Consider the following 26,218-nt stretch of genomic DNA (forward strand, 5'->3'; position numbering starts at 1 on the left):
ACCTATCCCAGGGTGCACCCAGCTCATTGATCTTCTCATTCTTCTCATATCTTCACCCTTTTGGAAGAGGGTCCTTTGACTTGAAGTATGGGAGCTTTGAAAAACGACCACCACAACCTTCTAGTTTGAGGAAAAGGAAAATGGATTACAAATATTGTTCAGTGAAGGTGAAAATCCCTTTATGGGATAATTGTTGCTTCTTTTTTTTAAATAGATTAACGTTCCCTTCACCAGGCATGCATTCTCACCTTTAAAAAGTTTCCGGTGTCGTATTGTTGTAGATGACGATTCTGTAATACATGGAATAGAATATTCATGGGAACATACAAGTGTTAATGACAGCAGCTGTCTGGACAGTTGTGTAAGAGTTAGTTTTTTTGTTATACAGAAAATGTTGTTATGTTGTTAAAACATGCCGGAGAATATGAGTGGCCTATAGGATCTAATTTCATTGTAGAACCATTTTGTTTTGTGAGAAACCAATAAAAATGATGAAAGGGTTCACTTGTGCCGCAAAGGATTAAATAAATTGTCATGCTGCAGTAGCACTTGTGGCCTGCATACTGTTCTTTGCTGTGAAAAATAAAGCCTTGTGTTAGAAGTTTAACAATTAAAGCTGAACTCCAACCTGTAGTCCCCTGTACTGAAAATACTTTGATTTTGCTGCACACAGCTTCTCACAATTACATTAAAGGTTGTAACAAGCCAAATAGAGCTGGCCTTATTTCCTGCTTGGAGAACTTCCAGCAATATGTAGTCCTTTCCTCCCCAACCTAACGATGCCTAGCCCACAGGGTGCTGTGCTCTACCTTGCTTGCCCATACCACCAGCCATGGTCTAGGTCAGCTTTCCTCAACCTTTTTACCCTGAAGGAACACTTCAAATATTTTCAGGGTTAAAGAAACCCCAGCTAAAACAAATTTGGTATAGATTAGTGGGGAAAGGGTCCACCTTTCATTAAAAATGGCTAAATGGACCATTGGTTTCATACTGCTGGCTCTTTGAAGTGGCACTAAAAGTGCAAGAAGGCACCATCAAATGGGAGGTTAATCAGCCACAGCTCAAGGAACACCTAACAAACTCAAGAGGAACCCTAGGATTCGAGGTCGAGAATAGCTGCCCAAGGTGGTGGATACATTGAAAAATATAGTTACCTGGAAGGACTAAAGTTAGGAGATAAAAAGCCATGGTGAACAGTGAGGCAGACAAGTCCTAGGAGTATAAAGCCTAATGTGTGCATCAACCTACTATAGACATTACAAAAGCATAATAAACAATTGTCAATATGCAATGCCCCTGACGAGCCATCAAAATACATAGAAGGCACTCTGTCCTAGCAGCCTACTTTCCTCTGTATCGTTCTAATGGCTGTAGATAGTGTTCCAGAGGAAAACTAAACCCGGGGGACCCCCTTTTTGTTGAGATTCAGAAAGAAAAAGCTAAAAATATACAGATATATACAAGAGGATACTTATTTCATGTTAATCCCAGAATAGAGGTAGGAACATGAGAGTTTAGAAAAACACACTGCTGCACAAACCATTTGTAGGAACATTGGACTTTGCTATCTATGCAATGCCTGATGTATTTGCACATCGGGCACTATGTGTAATAAAATGTACAGTAACATGTGTAATGGGAACAAGCCTTAAAAGTATATCTCACTGCAAACTAAAAAAGGGAAAAATATATGCATTTCATATGTGCGACACATACATAAAAAGTCAACCTCATAGTTAAAAAAAGAAGCATTGCATACAAAGATGTAAACTGAGTATAAGTATTGCAGAAAACGCTCTTCTGATTCTTGTTTTTACATGCTTAAAATTTGAAATACGAAATTTTTCCCCATATGCCCTATTGTGTAGGGATCTTTTATTGACCCCCAATTTACTGTAGTGGTTATCCTCTAGGAATTTTATAAAGCAAGCCCTTTAGTGGATGTGGCACCATGTAGTCCCAACACTTACCACTCAAATTCAGTACCACCAGAACATGTATGATATCATATAAAGAGACACAACATATCTGTACGTGCATCATGATAACCATCACATGATTTTTATTAAGAAATAGAGTAAACTGCATTTGTTAGGTAAACCGCACACAAAACATCAAAATGATCTTAGTCTTTCCAAAATGCTTTTTCCTGCCAACTGTGAAAACAACTTTCATGTTATTAGGAACAGAGGCTGGAAAGCGTTATGCATTAGTAAAATTAACATTTTTCCCTGTACACAGTGATCTGCTCCATAAAATTCATTGAATTCAATCTGGCTTAAAATTATTTTACTAATACCAAGCATTTTGTGTGAAATTAAATTTATTGAACAATAACTAAGTGCTAAGGATGTTTACTGAATTATGACTTCCTTACAATGGTACATTTGAAAATTACAACTGTAAGTGTTTATTAAATCCTGCGTTAAAAGCTACATTCAGATACGCTTGTCAAAGATGAGCAGATTAAACAGGCTTAGTATGAAAATACAAAGTCCACTATGCCTACAGACCCACTTTCTCTAAGTAAGAAACACCTAGTAAAAGATGGAATATAGAAAGCTTTGTAAAAAGATAAACATGGACCTTCAAACTCTATTGGCTGATCGTTGATCGAACTTTGGTGGAATATTGGTTAGGTTCTGGTGAATACTTGCAATCTTAGTTGTAATTCATACTATATGAAATAGTTTAAAATTGACTGGCAAACTGTGATGACCAAACTACCTCAAGTAAAAATGAAATAATTAACATTTCCAGGTTCTTCTTACTAGGAGGTGATGAATTATAGAGAAATACTTATCCTAATCCTTGGTCCCACATTCTTTCAATTGTAAAGACCAATCCTATGAAGATGTTCTTCTAGCTGCACTGCGGCTGGTCTCACCACCACCCCTCCTATCAATTCCATCAAGTAGATCACGGGATCAGCAGCCATCACTGGTCCTGCAATGTATTATTGTTAATAATTAGCAGTCTACCCAATGACTATTGGTTACCACTGGTGGCAGTATTAAGGTACATTGACCTTTGTTTTTTTGAGGGTGTCCCAGTTCTAGAACGCTTCAAAATCTTGAAGCTCTTGTGTATAAATAGTACTGAGATTGGCCTAAAGTTTGATTCTCCTAGCTGTGATAGGTTACCCTCTTGTCACTGGAAAAGGTTCCTGGTCATAGTCAAGGAGGGGACCAACCAACAGAGAAAGGTATTACCCATGAGGTGGGTTGGGTTCTGAAAAAGGAATAAGTATCAGGTGAATCAGGCATAAGGGGTCCTGTGATGGAGTAACTGCTGGAGGAACCTAAAGCCCAGCCAAGGCTTGGGCAAAAGTTTGCCTGGGGGACCTTTGAAGCCTGGTGAGAAGTGAAAACCATGGTAGAATCAAGTGTGAGCACAAGGGCCTATGAGTGTTATAGATATCAGGACTGTCAGAGCATGGATTATTCACTTCACCAGGGATAACGATTGAGGCCTATAATTTGCAAGACAGATCAGTATCAGGACTATACCCTGGAAAGTGAGGGTAGATATAGAGAGGCTTAAAGACTTCTTAGTGTATAGTTACAGTGCCCTTCGGATTGCAGTGGCCTCTTTGGGACACCCTGCTCCCTTGTTCCTTTCAACATTCTTCCTAATGACCGCCACATTTATGTCCTGTGATCTGTGGATAAAGTAATTATATCAGGGGTTCCTTGAGACCTGGAAGATATTTCAAGGGTTTTCTGTGCTAAGAAGGTCAAAAAACACTGCTTTAGACTAAATTTTTGGAATGAGTCTGTGTGTGATTCTTGCTTTATGTAAGATGATGTCGTTTGAAAATGAGGAAAAGTGGAATTGTGGAAAATTGTAGCAGCACCTGCTGAAGATCGTGTGCGTGTATGAACTAGTATTGTACTTTTTCTTCTTATTTATTTAAATGACCCTTAAAATCAGAAAGGTAAAAAAAAAAACAAGACGCTCCGTACTTGTTCTAGGCAATGCTTAGCTGTTATATTGTAATGTGTCAAATACTTAACCTCAAATCAATGGATGGTTGGTGTCACATAATTCATTTTTTATAAAAAAAATTACTACCTGCCTTGGTTTTGGTTTTATCTCTGTGTGATGATTACCTCCGGTGAATTAGCTGTGATATATGTGTTGACATGAAAAGATATTGTTAATGATAAGCAAAAATTTTCAACGGCAAGGGATCAACTAGCCTTCTCAGCCCTGTCTCCGTGTATTTACAACACAATCTTAGTGCAAATAAATCGGCCTTCATTCCACAGGAAGCTTTTGATTTGATTCCAAGTCCTAACCTGAGGCAGTTTGGATGAGATCCATTTTACTGCTATGATTTTACAAGCAAGCCGCAATGCTGCCTGCATTTTTCATAATTATATTAATGCAGAGTTTAGAAATGGCTTTGAACCTGTAATAAAGAATTTATGTTTGCAGGTCAATCATGGTCTTTTAAGACATGAACGCCACAGAGGGCAATGCATTTATTATGGGCAAGACTGGATTTCCACTATGTTCCCTATTACCCAATGGGCATTTCTATGGTGTTGAATAATTCAAAATATTTACGGGGCTGTGTTACAGAATTATGTTGATTTGTATTCTTTGGGTTTCTCTATATGTTTTTTTGCTGCTTGACAACAACTGAAATGGTGAGCCCTAACACATACAACCATGACTCAAATCTAAATCTAAATCTCAAATTTAAATCTAACAGATAGGAGCTGGGTTGATCCCAACACTTCAAGTAAACCTTCCAAAAATATGGATGATGACAGCTTCACACCATCTGAATAAACATAAGTTATATGAAGCAAAAAAAAACAGATATTTTAAGAACATTAAAAAAAAATCAATTAAGAAAAATAAAAACTGTGGTTCGTTTTTGCAGAAGAAACAGGTGATGTCCTGAACCTTGCACTGAACCTTGGATACGCAATCCAGCCTAGAAAAGATTATGAGCATGAAGACTCCATATTTTGTTGCAGAAGGGACATTGCCTGTTACAATGTGGGAAGAGCTATTTAATATTAAACTAAATAAACTTTCCAAAATTCATAGACCCTCTGCAAGGTTCATCTATTATACAATTTCTTTGATCTCAAATGTCTTTGGCTATTCCTTGCAGAAGGCAACCCCCTACCCCCTCAATGTGTTTCCTGGACTTTATTCCACTTCTTCGAAAATTGATATCAAAGTATATTATATAATATATAATATACAATAATATTGTGTACCAACCACAGTTTTCTAGGCATCACCTCTAGATCCCACATATTATGAACCAAGAAAATATGTAAACCATAAAGAAGAGGTCCCCAACCCCCTGTCCACGGCACACTAGTGGGACGTGGCACTGGTTAGTGCACCCACCACCGGGGTCAGGAGAAGGACCTCGCTTGTGGGGGCACACCAGCCAGAGCCACGGAGTCCGTGCATTTAGTGGTTGGTCTGTGACCTTCAAAAGGTTGGGAACCACTGCCATGGAGGTATAATAATATTTCAGATTCAGCAGTATAAGAGGTGGTTTGGTTTTACTAAGACAACTTTAGCCAATCAGAATGATATGGGCTCAAGCTGGTCCTTATAAAATATTTTTAAATCTGCTAGATAAGGGGAGAATTTTCTTTCAGTACAGAAAAGTCCATATAGAAAAGTTTTCTCATTATTGCAAGTACACTTTCAAAAAGGGAATGTAGGAGATAGAATTAAGACCTAAGCAATTATTGATTTACTATAACAACAAGCAGAGCTGAAACAGAGTAAATAGACGGAAAGGATCCTATTGGCTTTTGCTTCCCAATAAATGCTCACCACTGTATTCAAAAAGTAAAAAGAAAGATGTCAGATGAAAAACCAAGCATTATCACTAGTTCTTGTTGATATTCCATCAGATTTCGGCACAGCAGTAATCCATGCACTTGTCTATTGTATTTAATATTGAGAAATGTAAAGATATGCACTTGGGGGCTAACAACATGCATGCTTCATACTGTCTAGGGGGAATACATTTGGGGAGTCAGAAATGGAAAAGGATCTGGGGGTTCTGGTAGATCATAGACTTAATAATAGCATGCAATGCCAAGTTGCAATATCTAAAGCTAGTAAAATATTTTCTTTTATTAAAAGAGGAATAGACTGCAAAGATAGAGACATAATCCTGCCCCTGTACAAAGCATTGGTCAGACCACATTTGGAATATGCAGTCCAGTTTTGGTCACCAGTTCACAAAAATGATACTGAGAAATTGGAGAGAGTTTCAAAGAAGGGTAACTAAACTAATAAAATGAATGGAGGAGCTCAGCTATGAGGAGAGATTAGCTGAATCTATTCTCCCTTGAGAATAGACGTTTAGGGGGGGTATGATGAACCTATATAAATATATAAATCATCCATAAAGAGAACTGTCTTCACAATTATTCACATTAAGATTGTTACAAGGAACAAGAGGGCACTCTTTGCATCTGGAGGAAAAGAAGTTTAAGCTCTGGATAAGGATGGGATTTTTTTACTGTAAGGTCTGTGAAAATGTGGAATCGGCTCCCTCAGGAAGTAGTTTCAGCAAGTTCTATAGATTGCTTTAAAAAAGCTGGATGATTTCTAGAAGCACAGAATATAACTGGGTATTAAAGCTTTAAATAAAGATAAAGGAGACTGTTGATCCAGGGAAAATCCATTTGCCTTATGGAGTCAGGAAGAAATTCGTTTTCCCCTGTTGGAGCAAATTTTACCAGGGATTTAGGCCAGGGATCGTCATCTGTGCCATCACAATAGAAAGTTTTCAAACTGCTATAGTAAACATCCCAGCAGGGTTGAAAGTAAAACATAAATTGCAGCCACTAAACTAAAATTATGATTTCGAGAGAGGTGGCTGTCAAAACTTCCATTCAATTTCTTGAGGCAGCTATTGAATAAAGCCAAGCTGAGAAAAACCAAAATAGAAGAATAAAAAAAAAAAAAAAAGCTTTTACAAGCTTTTACAAATCCTAAATGTTCCTCAGCCTCGAGTTTACACTTAGGAACCAAACACAAACTGGAGCAATGCATCAAATTGCTACAGTTATTCACTGTTTTTTCTTTGTATGCCATTACAGATCCATACCCCCATTTTCCTTTCAGAAAGACAGTTTTACCAGGTAAAGTCTTATTTATTTAACATGCCTCAAGTAAAAATTTAAAATTAACTTTCACTTTCAAAACCTACATTTGGCATATTTCAGGTTAGAGATTGATGCAAAGTCCCACATATAACCTCAATGAAAAAGGTGGTTTTCAATTTTGAGGACTGATGAACATCAGGATACCAAAATCAACTTTCAGTAAGAAGTCAGGTAACTGGTTGTAATATTTAAATAAAAAAATAGAAGTAGAACCATTACCGCATTACCATATATCTGGGATGTAATTCACTGCATCACAAAATAATAAGTATTGTCTGCTACTTGGTCTAATCCATGTGTCTTTTCTTTAATCAAGTTCACTGAATCCAAATCTGAAGTCAGATTCTGCCTAGGATGATTAGCTACATTCTCTCATTCCGCAGTTACTACCGTATGTAATCTCTAAATATAACTAACTTTTGCTTCAAAGTTCCATGACATTACAAAAACGTAGTTTTATGTTGCAACAATATATACAATTACACATAATTGAACAGTCCTTGTTCAACACACATGTACACTTCAGACGTGTTTCAGGCACTTGCTTTTGCGTTTGTGGCTCTCCTCTGTCTCCCATTGCAGAAACCAGCAGTAGTCGCCCATCATGTTAGGGTTTCACCAGCCTTCATATTTGTTTCCATAACAGAAATGTCCTGGTGGAATCTCTCCCCTTGTTCATCACTCACATCACCCAAATTTTGTGGGAAGAAGTCCAGATGGGAATGTAAAAATTGAATTTTAAGTGACATTCGGCAGCCAAGTTGATGGAATGCTGTTAGCATGTTGTTCAATTCAGCACGGTTTTCAGCTCGCTGGTTGCCCAGAAAGTTTTGTGCAACTAGCACAAATGAATCCCAAGCAGCAAGTTCAAGTGGGTTGAGTTTGTCTCTGAATGTGGCATCATACATCAAATTGCGGATTTGGGGACCAACAAAAATGCCTGCTTTCAGTTTAGCATCTGTTATAACTTTTCCAAACTTGTCCTTCAGATACTGAAAACCCATTCCATCACGATCCATTGCAAAGTCAATGTTTTTTATTAATCTACGTTTAATATGAAGTGGCAGAAGGTAAACTTTCTGTGGATCAATGAGTGATGTATGTAACACACCTGACAGCAGATATGAGATGCCCAGCTTTTATCCTGATCTCCAATTTCAAAGTAATACTTGTAAGCAAATCTCACCCTTTTGGCTAGGTTCTTGTGTTGATCACACGGACTATATTTGCCACAAATGTAGCAAAAATTTTCCGGTTTATTAACCTTCCTAGTGGTATTTCCAAGTCTGACTTGGGGTCGATTTTACAAGCAAAAATCGATATTACCGAGTCAGACTCAGGGTACCTAAAAGCAGAATAAAAGCTCACTTACCTTACTCCATCGCTGTCCCCCAGTGCCCTGCTGATCCTCGCAGGCCCCAGGGACCCGTCTGCCTCCTCCGATCTCCAGACGCATAATTCAGAGACATCCTACGGGGATTCCCGGTGACGTCGGTGCACGTGTCGGTGCGGCCAGGACTTAGCAGCGAGAATTTCAAATAGTTTTGTATTGGATTCAATACAAAATAGCTGTATTGAGTCCAATACAAATAAATATTCATATAATATTTATTAAATTATATTATATATGCTGCTGTACAGGTATTTTACATTATACTTTATTTTTTTATTTATTTTTTTTAACAGATTCTTGTGTTTTTTTATTTTAAGTTTATTTTATTTTAGGTTTAGGTTTTTATTTTAAGTTTATTTTTAATTTTATTAAATGTATTAACTATTAGACATGTGTCAGTGAATTATGCCTAAGAATTTTAGGCCTACAATGTAAAATAAATTTCCATGCATAAAATTGTACCGCTTTTTGCGTGGAAATACGTCCAGAATCAGACCGCTAGGGAGGTTACCACAGCTGTGCCTACTCATCTTTAGCTTAAAACAGACTCACTATGGCCTAGCTGTACTATCCAATAAGATGGTTGGATGGTCGCATTAGAGATAAGCCCTTGGTCCATCTCGCCTTATATACCTATATCTGACATCAGCTCACTGACTTGCTCAGACATCCCCATCCACTGCTGGAACATGCATGCCACCAGGGGACGTGAGTCAGCTGAGGCGGCAGCAGGCATAGTGGTAGCTGCAACTGGTATAATGTTCCTATGAAAAAATACATTACCCAATTACCCACCATTTGAACAGCTATAGCATGCCTTTAAATTAAAATCTGTATGTGATTTTCTGAGTGAAATTCTGAGTTCAGATTTGGAATCAGCACACTCGATAACATGTAAATCACATGTGTTAGTCCCCATAGCAAAATCGTTGTGCAGTGATTAGTATCATCTGGCAAAAACATGACAGCACAATATGGTTGTCAGGTTTAGAAAAATGTTGATTGTGCAGGTAGAAGCACTACTACTTTGGGTGTATCAAGTTGATATCACTCCTATAATACAGGACCTGGAACATGCCTTTACCTGAAGATGGGACATACTCATGCAAACTATTCCTAAAGATGAGACTCCTCTAGAAATCCCAATTCAGATACAAATATACTGGTCAAACTAAAAAACTGCATACAAACATGTTTCATGACTCAAGCAGTCACTTCATCAGATCAGGCACTGCCTACTCTGATGAAGTGAGTGGATGAGTCAACATTATTTAGCAGTTTAAAATAAAGCTCTTTTATTTTCTCCATTCGATTTGCATTTGGAACCCTTTGTTAAAGAGGTTTAGAACAGGAATCATCAAGGAAGACAACTATGTTCACATTTGCACAGAATGTAAATTATCTAAACTTGAATATGGGGAGGAGGGCAACACTTTCCTTCGATGAGGACCAAATTAGACAAGTGCACTGATAGATACTTCATTAGGTATTAGGGGTCACACAAATATTCTTCACCGGGACTATACAAAGTTGTATAAATGCCTAAAAAAATAATTTGTTTAGGCATACCAAAACAAGATATTGTAAACCTAACCCCAAAGTTCCTACTATTTTATAGCTCCGAAAAAGGGGAACCATTATGTCCAAAAACGAGTTGACTTTGGGTCAAATTTAAAAAAAAAGGGTAATGGTCTAGGTGTTTGTTCCTTATTCGAGATATCTGCATCCCCCAACCCCATATCAGAATGCAGCATTAATTTATATTTTTCAATTGTTTTACCTTAAGATAAAACCCTCCAACTATTTGCTTGTATTTGCAAACAGAGAGCAAGCTTTATTTTTCTATGCTTTTGGTATAAGGTGTTCTTCATTGCTTTATATTCCTAGTAAATTTAGAGATTTATGGACATTAGGGACAATATAGGGATTTAAGAGTTCATTATAAGACTTTAAGAGTCTTGTGATGTCCTGTCCTACAAAAAATGAATTTTAAGGCTAATGTGTGGAGAGAAAAAATGTGGTTCTCCAAAGAGGGATGAAGCAAGCTTTTGTTGCTCAGGAAGGCAGAGGAAGGCTTTTTAAAGTTTCATACTATGACAGTTGTCTCCATACATCGGTAACTGACCTCCAGTATCTACTAGTGATTCAATTTCCTGTTCAGAATTTCTGATCTATATGCAGGTGTCATCAGGGTTTCCAAAATACAATAATCCAATGGTCAAGCAATATCTATACTGATACAAGTGGTTGCATTCCAGTTCTTTTGGAGAATACTAGTTGTTGGGCTGTTATAGCTAAACATTGGCCTTTTATTGCCGAAGAACAAGTAAGCAGACCTGGATTACTGACTACATTGGCTGTATTGTTTTTTCAATACATTCAAAAGTTTGGAATAGACCTGGACATACAAGTCATGTCCATGTTTATTTCAAGGCATCCTATCTGCCTAAATTACAGTTCACCTACATTTCCAAATCTTCAGCCCTGAAAAAGTATATAACACCAAAATGTGTTGCCAATTTTAAAATTCTGAGATACAGAGATTTAACAATCAGAAGCTTTCAATATCTTTCTCTACAGTACTCAAGTCCTCATCCTTTATAACAACTATCTTTTCCAACACATTGACTGATAAGGTTAATCAAGTCAAAAAGAGCATGACAGTAGCTAAGCAATAGAAGATTATGTATGTCTCTTAGCACAGGTACTTTTTCAAGGACTATTTCATTTCAACTTTCAGGACAGAGATGCATCAAATGAAGACTGTACAGGACAGGAAGAGTTAAATCACTAACTCCAGATGTGCTCCATACATCTCTCCTTGCACCAATTTCATTTTTGAATCATTTTCACTTCTCGTTCTTCATGTTTGTTCAGATTTGTCTATGGACTACTGCCCTGCTTTTGTGTGATTTGAGGAAAATGTCATGTATTATTTTCTGGCGGCCTTGTCCCTCTGATGTCTTTATCTGTGATTGTTCTAGCATGGAACCTTTCCTCTTAAGCTACTGTACGTGTGAGATAAACCTGACTTTTTATGAAAAGAAACATTTCCGCATTTCACAGTCATTACCAGCTCAAATTTGGCAGAACTAATGTTCAGATTAGCGCACTGAGCGAGTCAAATGGTAAAAGATCAGTAATTCAATATGCTTTCAGCGACCAGCATCCCAATGTCATGCAACCAGCTACAGGCTACTGCAGTTCCATGCTATTTTATTTGTCATTAAAAGAATAGATTACAAGTATGGAAAAAAGCATGACGGCAGAGACACTAGAATAGGTGTCATGCCCCTTGAAGAATGTTCTGTTCATTGTTCTAAAGGAAAACAAAAGAACAGTGATCTTCCTATCATTTATACCTCATATATTGAAGGTCTTCCCATCAATTATACCTCGCATATAGAGTTCTTCCCCACATTTATACCTCTCATATTCAGGGTATTCACATCATAAACCCCTCACATACACAGAACCTTACGATCATTTATACCTCACATATAGAGGGTCTTCCCATCATTTATAGTTCACATATTAGGTCTGATTTATTAAAGCACTCCAAGGCCGGAGAGGATACACTTTCATCAGTAAATCCTGGAATGGATCTGGTCCAGGATTGAAAACATTGGTTAGCAAACTGCAGATGACTTTGAAGAAATTAAGAAATTAATTCCAGGTTTGCTGGATCACTCAGCTTCACCTATGAAAGTGTATCCTCTCCAGCCCTGGAGAGCTTTAAAAAAATCTTCCCATCATTTATACTTTACATATAGAGGTCTTCCCATTATTTATACCTTACATATAGAGGTCTTCCCATTATTTATTCCTCACATATAGAGGTCTTCCCATTATTTATACCTCATATATAGAGGCATTCCCATTTTTTATACCTCACATATACAGGTCTTCCCATTATTTATTCCTCACATATAGAGGTCTTCCCATAATTTATACCTCACATATAGAGGTCTTCCCATTATTTATACTTCATATATAGAGGTCTTCCCATCATTTATACCTTACATATAGAGATCTTCCCATCATTTATACCTCATATATAGAGGTCTTACCATCATTTATATCTCATATATAGAGGTCTTACCATCATTTATACCTCATATATAGAGGTCTTACCATCATTTATATCTCATATATAGAGGTCTTCCCATCATTTATACCTCACATATAGAGGTCTTCCCATTATTTATACCTTACATATAGAGGTCTTCCCATCATTTATACCTCACATATAGAGGTCTTCCCATTATTTATACCTTACATATAGAGGTCTTCCCATCATTTATACCTAACATTTAGAGGTCTTCCCATTATATACACCTTACATATAGAGGTTTTCCCATCATTTATACCTCATATATAGAGGTCTTCCCATCATTTATACCTTACATATAGAGGTCTTCCCATCATTTATACCTCACATATAGAGGTCTTCCAATCATTTATACCTTACATATAGAGATCTTCCCATCATTTATATCTCATATATAGAGGTCTTACCATCATTTACACCTCACATATGAGTGGTCTTTGCATCATTTTTACCTCACATGCACAGGGTTTTCCCATAATTTACAACTCACATATTAAGGGTCTTATCATCATTTACATCTTGTATCTCCTTTGGTTTGCGGTTTTGCTCTACAAAAGTGAAACCTGTTAGCAGTATCTGAATGACTAATGAGAGAATATTCTGTCTATGAACAATTGGCATGTTTTCTTTTATTTCCTGGTATGTAATAGTTTGCAAAATGTTTATTAAATCCTAATGGTCACAAACTCAAAATGATAGAGACTGAGTTAAATAGTAAGAGCAGGGTGTAATCACAAAGATTTGTTATGTTTTAATATTGAAATAGGCCAACATGGCCCAGAGGTGAGGAAAATACTCTTTCATTTGCTTCAGTCCAATGTGTCCATGGCTTAGACAGAAAAATTCTACCAGTGTGTATTATGGGCTTTCAGCCTCAATCACCAATAAAATATGGACAGATATCAAAAGAATAGTCATACATGTAGCGATGTGCTCGCTATCTATATAACACTGGAATATGCTTTGCTCATATACAATATGGCACCCACAGACCGCTTGGGAAATTAAAAAGATGATTTTTTTGGTACTATGCTATTGTGAAAATAGTTTGCTTATTTGTCTTACAAATGGACATGTTTAAAGGTTTCAGTGGGGGTTACCAAAAACTTTGTGCACTTTGACTGCATGCTACATTTGCAAAAATCTTTCAAAACCAAACCCAGGCAGATTCGATCATTCCAAGCAGGCCACCTTATTGTTCCAATTTAAAATATAATCTATGTGATTATGTAGAGTTGGGTAGACTTGAAGGAGCTTGCGGGGTGTCCTGTTAATAAAGTATGGTAAATGCGCCCTTGGGCACCATGGCCTAAAAAAACAGGCTAGCCTCTGATCCTAAACAAGCATAGACAGCCTAGTAAGGTTTTCAATTAAAATAGTTATTACATGAGCACTTAGAAACACACTTCCCTGTCTTGCATGTGCTTATCTTGTGTCTGTGAACATGCACCATTGTTTGTGCAGTAATTTAACCTCCACCCCTGAAGTCAGATAAAAGGGCAGTAAAAGATGGAATTCAACAGCTGATAAACACAACAAAAATCTATGTGTTCCACATTATTTGTGAGTCTCTGAACTTAGGTCTTATCCAGCTTATTTAACTCTTTTCAGGATATAGATTTTACTGTTTATTTAAAACTAGAGGTCAGGAAAGGCAAATATCATATGGTCTTTCTTTTTTATCCAAGTGAAAAGTTCACTGTTGGCCAGTTAAAACTATTATAGCTATTGAAAGATCCATGTAATAAAAAGCTATACTGCATGCATTGCCTATATCTATACTGACCTAATATGACCTGATTTAGGATTTCAGGGCTTTTTCAGACCCATGGAGTAAAACCGTATGGCTGGCAGCTCCCAGGTGGACAGGAAACTGCTGCTGTAAGCCCAGGAGCGGCAAATGGCACCTCGGGTAACCAAATTTGCAGCCACAGTGCACATCTGCAGCAACAACCACACAGTCAATAGCTATTTGTGAACCCGCTCCCCTATATAGTCATATGCAAGCAGAAATGGTTCTTACTGTTTACTTAAATTAGAAAAGTTGGAATCCTGGTCAAGCCTGCAGAAAGAACAATGCAACTACAAGTCTGAAATGGCCCTTACCATTCCATAAAAAAAAATCTGAAATATTATGTGAAATACGATGTGTAAGACATAACTTTACTAAACTCTATGTTTATATTTTCAACTTAGTATCACTTTTTTAAAGAAATATCAATAAAAGAAATGGATGTCCCCAACAGCACATTTATAGTAATGTTGTAAAACCAACATAGGTAAGTAGGAAAGTCAAAATATCACTAATTATAAATAGTAATGGGAAAGGTTCATACACATATTATGTAATGATCTGCTACATACACAGTCTCTGTCTCCGTCTTCATTGACATTTACAAATTGGAAAAACACTAGAAGACAAATAACTTTTACGCAGGTAATGGAAACAGAAGATCTGCATTAGTCCCGGGGAATTCTTTTGAAAGCCTGAACAGGGCAGGCTGTATTTTAATTTCCAAGGATGAATACAGGAAGGGTGGGATGTTAACATTCTGATAGCTACTTAAACACTATTGTAGAGAAGATAATGCTAATGCACAGATTACTTCAACAAACGCAAAAAGGCTTTTTATGACCTATAGCCTCTAAGAGGATGTAAGGTTTGGATTAGATCCAGACCTACAGGATGTGTGGCAAACACAGGCTCAAAACAGCCCAATGTGTGAGTGTGTCAGTGATGTCATAGGGACTTTATTCTCTACATTTGGAATTATTATACAAATAATGTTTATTATTGTTATAATGATTGACAATGCTTTTATAGTGTCCTGCTGTACCTCCTGTATTCATGTGCATTGTATAGATGGCTATTCATAGTGTAATCATCCAAGAAAAGATAATTTCATGTGCACGTAAACCTAACAATGGACCTTGTTTATTTGCTCCCTTTTGGTCAACTAAACGGACTCCACAGTCACCACAGGGTCATTAACCAATGCCAAACCTGCAAAAGAAAAGCTTGAATAATTAGCTTTCCAGTGAATTGTCAATTTAAGGTCCATTTACTTGTGTTCTTTTGGATGCTGCAGATATTTAAAATGTCTGGGCATGTGAATAGCTGCTCCTTCAGTCGCATGATCTTTCTCTTGCCAGCTGGAAAATCCTGTAGCTTTAAAGTGGGACTAAAGGTATATTTTAAAAAAAATGTGAGCAGGCAGGTTCTTTATTGCAGAAGGGACAGGTGATGTCCTTTCTGCAATAAAAAATTAAAAAAAAAACTTACCTGCCTGATTGCAATTCTTTTTTTTTAAATTAAACTCATCTGTACTTGCTCTGTCAAGGGTTGGCACCTATCTTCACCCTGTTTCATTGCTGTTTCATTGCTGGGATGACATAACTCCCCTGTAGTAGCAGACATAACCAACAGTGGGCCTCTGTGCAAAACTTACTTCTGCCCCCTTCCCCGCTGAACTGACTTGGGGCACCCCTGTTGGCTGAGGAAGGCCCAGGGCACTTGTGCAGTGGCACACTTTTCACCTGCTTATGCCCACCCCTGGTTTATATATTTGTGCCAGTATCCCAGTGGAAAGAGTAGATACCCTGGATGATGCCTCCAACACAGAAGGTTATTCATTCTCACCAGCCAAGGGTATGCCAGTATACCCAGTATTGTGCACATGTGCAGCTCAGTGTACGTTTTAGAAAAAATGTGAACAGAGTTGCCTGTCCCTTCTTCAATAAATAACCCACCTGCTTGCATTTTTGTAACTCTTTTTTTTAGTTTAGTTCTACTTTATTTACTACTTTAATACAAGGTCACCCTAAAGGCATTTTATTATATTTTACCTAAAGCTGCGTACACACTTGCAATTTTTGTCGTTGGAAAGGATCTTTCACGATCCTTTCCAACGACAATGGGCTGCAAGATGCATGAACGATGCTGTACATACAGCACCGTTCATGCTCTATGGAGAGGGGAGGGGGGAGAGCGACGGAGCGGCACCCTGCTGCGCGCTCTCCCCTTCCCTTTCATTACGATCGGCTGTCGTCCATCGTCCGTGGATCCGGCAGGTCGGTCGTCCGGACGATGGACGACACCGACTGTACACACGGAAGATTTTTGCCCGATAATTGGCCGATGCCGATTATCGGGCGATAAAAATCTGCCGTGTGTACGTAGCTTTAGTTTAAAGAAAAAGGTTGATCCTGTCAGTCTCTTTGTGAGCAGATATTTTTTTGTGCCTGTGCTACACTCTTATCAGTTACATTGTTTTCCAGTTATCAGTATACCTCCACCCAGAATATGAATAAGAGGGGAGGGAGAGGTGTTCTACAGTTCTAACACAATTCATGGCAATAACAAAGTAACAGTGCTGCTTCTATATAGATCCGGTATAGTGCGTGAGTGCTGTCACCCAAAGTAGAGCATTTCTGGTTGGTTCACCAGATGAAAGTAATGTAGAAGTAGAGTGAATGCAACAGCACTATTACAGAATTCTAAAGTCAGGTAAACATAATGGACAACACAGCTTACAAAGCTTACAAATAGTATCAATATGATTGTGTTATGTACAGCACAGTTTACAGAGTGCAGCAAAAGGATCCTGTAACATGCAGCACAGCTTACAAAGTTCAGTTACAGAGTTTTGTCATGAAGGCACAGTTTACAAATAGTAGCTAGTGGACACTCCTATAAAAAGGGTTTACAATGTGTTCTGTAACATGCAGCACAGTTTACAAAGTGCAGTAACAGAATTCTGTTACGAAAAGCACAGTTACAATGGGAAGCAACAGGACTGTGTAATTTATAATGTTACGACAGGACTTGACATTGTAATGTGCAGCACAATTTACAAGTGCAGAAACAGGCCTGTGGTATATACAGAAGAGTTTACAAAATGCATGAGCAAGGCCCTATTATTTATAGTACAGTTTACAAAGTGCAACAACAGGATTCTGACATAATCTGAACAGTTACAATGTGCAGCAACAGGACTGCATTATATATAATGTTAAAACGTTCAAGAGGATCAAGAGGTTGGCACTCTGGCCTTTGCAATGCTAGTTCCTATTTAATAAGTTGGCCCTATATAAATCCTGTTTATTATTATTAATAATAATAATAATAATATTAATATTGTTCCCCCGGTTCGAATCTCAGCCAGGACATTATCTAAATGGAGTTTGCAGGTTCTCCCCGTGTTTGTGTGGGTTTTCTCTCGGTACTCAGGTTTCCTCGGTACTCAGGTTTCCAAAAACATTCAGTTAGGTTAATTGGCTTTCCCCTAAAATTGACCTTTTACTGTGATAATGACTATGGTAGAGACATTAGATTGTGAGCCTCTTTGAGGGACAGCTAGTGACATGACTTTGTACAGCGCTGTGTAATATGTTGGTGCTATTTAAATACTATGTACTAATAATAGATCTTTCTAATGAATAGCGCATCTTACAGAGAAAAATAATTCACTGTCTTGTATCAGCTAATTGTTGCCCACTTCATAGCTATTGCTGGAATGTGGAAGGGTTTAGGTATTCCTTTTGGATTTTTATTTTCAGTATTGGGGGTTTTGCTTTTAATGCATAATTTTCAAACCCTCGTGACAGGTACACTTTACAGACATTGCTTTTCACCCCCGTCCAATATAGGAAAATCTATTGCAGACTTGTCTATGTCCAAACAGTACAATGTGTAAGTTGTATGATAACATTGAAGAAGTGTAGTATTCCAGAACTCTGCTTTGTCAGCTTTCATCTAGCAGCAAACATTTCAAAGAGAGACTTTTGTGTTGGCGGATGGCAGGCATATTGTCTCTGGGGGATAGGAAGGAAGAGAATATTCCTTCAATAGGAAAAGACACATGTTGAATCATAACTCAGTGTCTGTACAAATAAATAGTCGGCACCCTCGGAGGCCGCGTCCACTCCAACAGTAACTCTTGACGGGCTTGGCCTGCCGGAGCGGCAAAGTGACGCATAATATTTACCAAATTTTGGAGTGCTTTAAGCCATTAGAGTTCCTGGTAAAAAAAAAATTTACATTGAATAGTTCTATGATATATTACCGCCATGACAAGATGTAATAATCCATCTCAAGTACTGTGTACTCCAAGACGCACTTCACAGATTCCCTGAGAGCTTTTTTTGGGTTTGGAAAGAGCCTGTTGCCATGGAAATGGGAAGCAGGAGCCTCACGCTATGAATAGAGATGGTAAAGTAAACAAAGATTTATATTCCATTTCTGAAATAATTAAAAGAATGAGATCATACGGGGATACAGATGAGGAAATCCCAATCAGGGATAAAGAGATATATTTGTAATGGATCATGCTCATTTACCTGTAAATATCAGATCGGGAGATCAGTACAAAGCTGAATATGTTGCTTAAATTCAAGGGGACAAATCAGGGTGTCAGGGGTTTCAGTATGAAATAACCCAATATTTCAAAAGGAGGATATAGATGAGTAATACGCGATTCAAAATAACACACACACATATATATCACATATATGTTGCAGTGATAGGACTGCCATGCAAGTCAGTTTACAAATTACCTTTCTATTTGTTATTATTGTTTCTACTTGTACCAATACTTCTTGTGCCTGCCAAACAGTACACAAATTTCTCTTCTTTTACACCCAATAACTTTTGAGTTTTTAGGTTTTCCCAGCATCCTAGCCTCTGTCCCCCAATCAGTTAACGGGAATAATTCTATGGTGCATGCAACCAGTTGGCATTTCAAAGTTGACTCAATCATAAACTGAGATTTATTTCCTTCAAAATGCCATTAGAGAAAGAATCTCAGTTAATATTGGAGTGAAACCTAGTGGCAAGTCATGGAATTGAAGTTGTCTCTGGTTTGACAGATCAGAGCTGTCAAAGACAAGATGTTTGTAATACACTTTACATGAGGACATAGAGCCAACTACTGGTGGACAACAATATTACACAAACGATCTTTTAAAGAGGACCTTCCAAAAAGTGGCAAAAAGTCACTAAGAGACATTAACTGACAAAATCACTAATTAATTAAATAGATATACATGTCTTTTTTGTCAAAATGATAAATTCCAGGGTCATGGTGATGTTTTGTTTAAGCTTTACACTGTACGACCCATTTGCTGTATAGTGTAGATCTCGGCTCTATGTCACACACAGCCACCAGAGACAATGTAACTAAGCAGGAGTTACATCAGTGGCCATTCAATGGTCAAAGAGGATCACTGTCCTCACAGAAGCCTGTGATCTGGCGGGATCCAGCAGGAAATATGGGGCCTTCCAAGAATTCAGCAATGACAGATACTGGACCGGTGATGCAGGGTAAACCATTGAGAGATTTCAAGGAACTGGAACACTCATTGATGCAACCCTACTTTGGTCATCAATGTGTCTAAAGTCTTGAGATGATGTTCAATAAAACCCCCTATAACCCACATTTTGTTTTTCTCATTAGCCATGGTTTTTTTATTTAGTAGTGTCTATTATCTAGATTTTTTCTGGGCTAGCATGATTTTTTTTCCCTAGACTAGTAAAGTAATAATTTGCATTGACCTTTAGGGATGAGCTTTTAAAATTACCTCTCATATTTTGTGTATTACTACTTTCTGTGTATTTAACATTAGGTCACCCTAGAGTTAACACTCCAAATAAAAAAATCAAACTTAATCAAAAAATGAAGGTTATAATTTATGCTGATCTTATGTGTCTCTTTTATAGTAATAGACCCTGTGCATAGTTAAAATAATATGAGCCCTAAAAATTGCATAAATCTAAGTGCCCATCAGGTCCCACCCATGGGTTCTTCTGTGGATGGCTTGAGGTTGTGGACCTTGGATACACCTAGATTGTCAACAGCCAACACCTTGCAGAAATGAGATGTTAAAATGTCACAAGGGGGGCCAAAAGGGGTTTGTACAAAACTAGGCAAAGGTCACAAAAAGCGGAGACTAGGAAAAGAGTCTTAGGCTCTGATTTCCCTGAAAAAGTTTAATGCAACTCTTTTGAAATATAATTCTATAGCCCGATATTTGAAAAAACAGCTGCTTCTCAGCTCCCAAGTATTCAGCTGTCAGATGAGTTGACTACTTTCACGCCATTGACCACTGTGGTTTCACTAGAAAAATGTATGCCTCTAGTAGAAGTAGAAAGGTAAGTATATAAGCCCTTAGTTCACAAGTGGCCCCTTTAGTAAAAAATGACCTTGTGGTGACAGAGTTAAACGGAAGGTGCCCCTCTGTTTCCCGCTGTCCTGACCCGTATGCTCTATGCTGTTGGATTAGTGACTTTTGCAACTGGTTTACCTAAACCAGGAGGCAACGTTGCTGTCAGGGTAGGTCCTGTTTTCTCCATAAGAGAAAGTAGGGTTTGGGAGAGTAAAGGAATGTCATGGGGAGGGTGATTTTGGGGAAATGAGTTGACCCAGATTTTATAGTGTTTCTAACTTTTTTCCTAATGGGATTAAAGATACCTTACTCTTATTTTTAATTTTTCTCCAGACCATACATATTATTATTATTATTATTATTATTAAACAGGATTTATATTGTCAAGAACCTGCCCCTTGGAAATCCATTTTAAGGGTTCTTTCACAGCCAGCTTTATTACCATGAAACCATACTGGAGATAGCATGCAGATCTAGCACAAATCTTCAAACAACAACTGCAAGACCAAAAGCCACAGCCATGTGTAAAAAATTCCTAAAACCAAAAGTTCTTAACCACTCACAATCAAGGTGGGACACAGTCGAGCAGAACACAGGTCTTAAATGGCCCTAAATCACCCTGGACTCATAGAATTCTAGTGAAATGGCTCCACATCATTACATAGTCCTCTCAGTAGCACCCAGGATCCATCCATCACTAGAGAAAGATAAAAGGGAACCATGACGTCACATGACAATAGTTCAATACCATTTTTTTAGGCATCATGTAGGCTGTAGGCTCATATTCCGTAATTTGATTTAACCCTGGTACCTGTACACTTCTTTACAATATGTTGGACATAGATCTGCCTTCTCTGTAGCCTCTCATCGACTACAAAGTTGCAGTCTCAGTAATGGGGGAGAGAGGACTGAGGATATTTTTCCTTCTACATGCAGAATGACATAACCTCAGCCTAGACAAAGTCACTTGATTGGAGCTGAAGAATTGTGGAGGCGTTTAAAAAAAATGATACCATTACTGTATATTGTGTAATGTCTGGAATTTCTTCATACAGACTTGAAAACTCACTAAAAGGTTTATTTTAAAAAGGTTTTATAAATTGGAGAAAAATATCAGGTTAAGAAATGAAAGACTCTGAGCGTGGGCAGAAGGAGCCTCCATCTCCACAATGAGAGATGTGTCAGTCTATGGGCAGCCTAACTGCAAGTTAAAATTTGGAAACAAAAGATGGGCTGCACAAAGTTTTGATTAGATGTTTATAGAGGACCTTCCTTCTATCCGTAAATAGGATGCATGGCCTAAAGGCTGAATGTCAAACATTTCTACACTGCCGGGAGGTGCAAGAAAAGATGCTGTTATATAAGTGTTTGAGCAAACAACAATTTAATCCAGGTTTACATTATTAGTGTATTAAATTAAATGTACTATTAGGTATTTATTTTCCAAGAAAACTTTCTACAGCTGGTAAGTAGAGCAAAGATCAGACACAAAGAAGATTCAGGTAATGGAATAACCAAAGATCTGCAGAAATCTCTTTTATAGACTCATATCTTCAAATTAGCATTCAGTGATCTTGTATTTAAAGTGCAATTCTTCCTTTAGAGGAGAAAAAGCAAGTGCATAGCCAAAAAACACACCACTTCCAGGAACCACACTGCAACCCCACTGCAACCACAACACATCTGCCTGCAAACTTGTGCACAAAATAGTTCCCAACTACTCCGATTTGGTTGAATGGGAGCAGTTGGGAGCATGACTGAGCCTCCAGCACAACGCTGAGGTCAACCACAAATCTGAAATGGGCCTAACAGTTTGTCATTCCAGCAAATTCATCAAACTAAGTGTCTCACTCTGTCCATAAATTGCCACAGTTGCACAGAAGCTTTAAAAAATACAGAAATCACATGTTGATAAGTAAAAGAAACTTGTTGCTTCTTTCACTATACATAGAATTTTGTTCTCTACATAAAGTATTGAAAATATATACATATGCACCCAAATATTCTATAGTGTGCTGTGTAACAGTATATCAATGCACTGGGTTCATTCCTAAGCTCTTTGTGTTCTGAGAAAGTCTGTTGCATAGCGCAGCCATCTGTTCTGCATTCCAATAGAATGCATAAGAATCATTGTTCCACAGAACAGGCACAAAGTATGTGAATCATTTGTTGATGATTATGTATTGATTATCACAAAGTCCAGTCCAGTGCTGAGACCTAACGTGACCCCTCCGTGTCCTTCCCTGGGATTTCGAAGTAGAAGTCATGGCCTTTGTGCGGGAAGTCATCACAAAGCTCAAACATTTAAGAAGTCTGAAATTGGAGCCTCCTAAGAATTAATCCTCAAAGCTTTGCCAGCGATGAGAAACTTAAATCAAGGATCCTTGTGTATTGATTGAGTAATTTCCAGGAAGGGCCGGGGTATTATATCCTATAGTCATGCAATTTGATTAAACTTTTGTGATAACACATTTTCTGGTTTTAGTAATATTTACTAAATATTTTTTATTTATTTAGCTGTATGTATGTTTAATTTATATATTTATTTTTTCATAAATCCAAGGTATTCCATAGAAATCAGAAAATTATTTGCCTCTTTAGAAACGTGTGTACATTTCTACCATAGCCATACACACAGTCAGTGGTTAGTTTTGGAACAAGATAATGTAAAGACAAAACTTTATTTATTAAGTTTGAATAGAGTGGCCAAGATAACCAACCCTCTTTTATGGTCATTTGAGTGCAGAAAAAGATTCATTTTCACTCTTTACTTAGTAACCATTTCACCAGAACTGTTAGAATAGTTATAGAAAATAGAAAATTGTAATTTCTCACTAAAACAGGGAGGAAAAAGGAAAATCATGTTTCCAATGGCTGTGTACGAGAGAGAAATCCATTTTACTTTAAGGGTATTTTTTTTTCTTCCTATGGGACAAGAAAACTAAAATCTGCCCAAATGGGACACAAAACATGCCCTACTCTATGCAAAAACTAAAACAATGAAGTATGCTTAAATCTGCTTGGAAACGGAAGCAGTACAACTTTTTCTATATAGTGTAATAAATGAGGCTTGAATACAGGTCTCTATCACTGCCAGGACACAAATGTTTTCTAGCTTATTAGAACTGTCCAAATGCAAAACAGGGACCATGAATTTGAGGAGGGCAGAAGGAAACTTTATTCAAATAGGCATTTAAAAGCAACAACAAAATGGTGTGTTTGGTGTGTGTGTATGATTAAGAACAATAGTTAATCATATGGCTCCTTGATCAAATCAGCACCTTCCAGCAGCAATGCATTTTTTCAGGCTATAGTATTTAGTCACAAGGTTCTTTGTTCAATTATTTACCTTACAGTGGAAGGAAAACATTGGGGTGTTTGGTGAAGTGGTGCTTAGATTTACAAAACACTTCAAGAGTTTCTTACTACTGTAAGGTACTTATGTAGAAAAAATGAACCAAGGCCTGGTGGTCGGAAGAAAAGAGTTATTGTGGACTCAAGGCAATCTCCTGGTGACATCAGTGAAGGTTTGTAAACATTATCTTCAGAATTGCCTGTTGACTTTACTATTTTTTAGATTTTACTGTGCTGTGAATCTTATTTTTAACCCATATCTCAAGGTTTACAAATGTACTAGTCCCTGATAGCTTTGCTTTTGTCACATGTTAGAGAAACTCCTTCGAGAAAAAAAAACTGTTGGGCCAGTTGTAATATTTTGGCTAATATCTTACTATTCTTCTAAGCAAATAATTTTGGAAAGAGTAGAGAATTGCACAAAGACATAAACAGAAAGCGAAAGGAATCTCACCAAATTGGAGGAAAGTCTGGTATTAGACAGCTGTGGAATTCTCCCTTTGACCTTTAAATAATAATTATTGTACCCAGACTGAAGAAATAACAATAGTGTCACTACATCTAAGGATTACTAAACTGAAATACATTGTTGGCCTTATATAAATACCTTTTAAACGCATTAGCTCAAAATCCTAAAATGTTGGTGTTATATTAACTTATGCTATATTATACGGTTTACGGTTAAAGCAAACTGGTTGTTTACCCATGGTTAGAGGGCAGTTATAGGCAACTAATTGACGCACCTTTCTAATGCCTCATTAGAACATTGAAAAAGGTTCTCAGTGTCTGTTTGATTTAGCCCTCACCATATTACTAAATTTACCAAATGCACATTATGGTATTCTGCTGTGTTTTAAATGTCAATTCACAAAGATTTTACGTGGATTATCACTGCCTAAAATACTCTGAGTTCTAGTGATGTGTCTCTTAATGAAAGCAGGAAAATCAATACTTTATTGCGGTGATAAAAATGTTTTGTGAAATAGAATAGAAGGAAATTAAGGGGTCCATTTTTTAAATGTTTTTACTCACGATTTACCCAAAACTGGGTAAAAAATGTACATATTTACACATACATAATGGATTTGATTTAAAAAATGGGGGAATCATAAGTTAGAGTTGATTAATACTTTTTCAATACAATGTGAAAATAAATACATTTTGGGGCAAAAGTTTGTTGTCAGACTAGTTTTAGACTCAACCATGCTCCCAACTACTCCCATTCAGCCATTTGGAATAGTTGGGAACCATTTTGTGTATTCTTTTGCAATTAGTTACCTTGTGATAGTTTACATAATGGTTCGTGGACATGACGTAGCTTCTGGCTTCCCCTAGGTGGTCAGCGGCTTCAACTGATTTGAACGGACATGCATACCAACTGCAGTGAAGTGAGAGTGAAAGGGATTGTATCACATATTATGCATGAACAAGTAAAAGGAAAAAGAAAAAAAAACACCCTAAAATATTTTAGTCAATTTTTAGGTTATATTCAGTATTCTGGCTTCCTCACTGCTTAACCTCATTTTCAGTATGGAAAGAACTCTGGGAATGAAATTCCCTGTTGCATTAATATTTATATTTGGTGTTAGTCCAAAACCTATCCAGGGCCATTCCTTCCTATAAGAGTACTAGGAATAATGAATGCAATCCTTTAATATCCACAAAGGACAGGTATGAATTTGGGTGCCACCACCAATCTATTCTCCACAATACCCTAAACACCAATAAATGGACTTTATAGACAACTCTTAATAAATCGCAACCTCTGTTGTTTTATGGAAAACATAGGTTATTCAATCATTAAAAAAAAGAATATACTCTTCATATCAGCCGCTCTGGCCGCTCCCAGCGGGGTCCTTCTCCTGACCCTGCTGATCATGTCTTCTGTATGAACACATCCCACCCACTCCCCCATCACAGGCTCAGACCTGCTTGCTAAACATCCTGGGGGACAGTAGCGCAGTGCTGGGGACACAATTTTTGTTGTGGGCATGTTCTGGCATCATGACATCACTCTGGGGGAAGTTTCTTACC

This window comes from Pyxicephalus adspersus, chromosome 4 (genome assembly GCF_032062135.1).
Source record: "Pyxicephalus adspersus chromosome 4, UCB_Pads_2.0, whole genome shotgun sequence".
NCBI classification, from domain to species: Eukaryota; Metazoa; Chordata; class Amphibia; order Anura; family Pyxicephalidae; genus Pyxicephalus; species Pyxicephalus adspersus.